Genomic DNA, 1296 nt, shown 5'->3' with positions numbered 1-1296 from the left:
AGACCAATACCAATTATGCCGGTTTACGGCCCATGTGGGACCATTTATCCGATGGCCCGAGACACTGAATCTATGGCCCGTTGGAGGCCCATTTATCCAATGGCCCGTAGGAGGCTCATTTATCCAATGGCCCGTAGGAGGCCCATGGATCCTACGGCCCATAGCACGCTGAAGGTTACCACGGTCCGTATATGGCCCATGGTTGTTGCGACCACTAACAACAACAACAACAACAACAACAATAAAGCCTTTAGTCTCAAACAAGTTTGGGTAGGCTAGAGGTGAAACCCATAAGATCTCGCAACCAACTCATGGCTCTGGCACATGGATAGCAAACTTCCATGCACCCCTGTCCATAGCTAGCTCTTTGGTGATACTCCAATCCTTCAGGTCTCTCTTAACGGACTCCTACCATGTCAAATTCGGTCTACTCCGCCCTCTCTTGACATTCTCCACACGCTTTAGCAGTCCGCTATGCACTGGAGCTTCTAGAGGCCTGCACTGAATATGCCCAAACCATCTCAGACGATGTTGGACAAGCTTCTCTTCAATTGGTGCTACCCCAACTCTATCTCGTATATCATCATTCCGGACTCGATCCTTCCTCGTGTGGCCACACATCCATCTCAACATACGCATCTCCGCCACGCCTAACTGTTGAACATGTCACCTTTTAGTCAGCCAACACTCAGCACCATACAACATTGCGGGTCGAACCGCCATCCTGTAGAACTTTCCTTTTAGCTTTAGTGGCACTCTCTTGTCACAGAGAATGCCAGAAGCTTGGCGCCACTTCATCCATCCGGCTTTGATTCGATGGTTCACATCTTCATCAATACCCCCATCCTCCTGTAGCATTGACCCTAAATACCGAAAGGTGTCCTTCTGATGTACCACCTGGCCATCAAGGCTAACCTCCTCCTCCTCACACCTAGTAGTACTGAAACTGCACATCATGTACTCAGTTTTAGTTCTACTAAGCCTAAACCCTTTCGCTTCCAAGGTTTGTCTCCATAACTCTAACTTCCTATTTACCCCCGTCCGACTATCGTCAACTAGCACCACATCATCTGCAAAGAGCATACACCATGGGATATCTCCTTGTATATCCCTTGTGACCTCATCCATCACCAATGCAAAAATATAAGGGCTCAAAGCCGACCACTGATGCAGTCCTATCTTAATCGGGAAATCATCACTGTCGACATCACTTGTTTGAACACTTGTCACAACATTATCGTACATGTCCTTGATGAGGGTAATGTAGTTTGCTGAGACTTTGTGTTTCTCCAAGGC

The 1296-nt window shown here is 47.8% G+C and overlaps 1 pseudogene; it reads right to left on the bottom strand.

The window, feature by feature from the left end:
• Positions 1-309: 309 nt before the first annotated feature.
• LOC147984428 (uncharacterized) lies at positions 310-957 on the bottom strand (annotated as a pseudogene).
• Positions 958-1296: the final 339 nt, after the last annotated feature.

The sequence above is a fragment of the Triticum urartu genome, chromosome 2A (assembly GCF_056163025.1).
Source record: "Triticum urartu cultivar PI428250 chromosome 2A, HENAU_Tu73, whole genome shotgun sequence".
Lineage (NCBI taxonomy): Eukaryota > Viridiplantae > Streptophyta > Magnoliopsida > Poales > Poaceae > Triticum > Triticum urartu.
The sequence above is the reverse complement of the archived record's forward strand: the minus strand, read 5'-3'. Positions and strand labels throughout refer to the sequence as shown.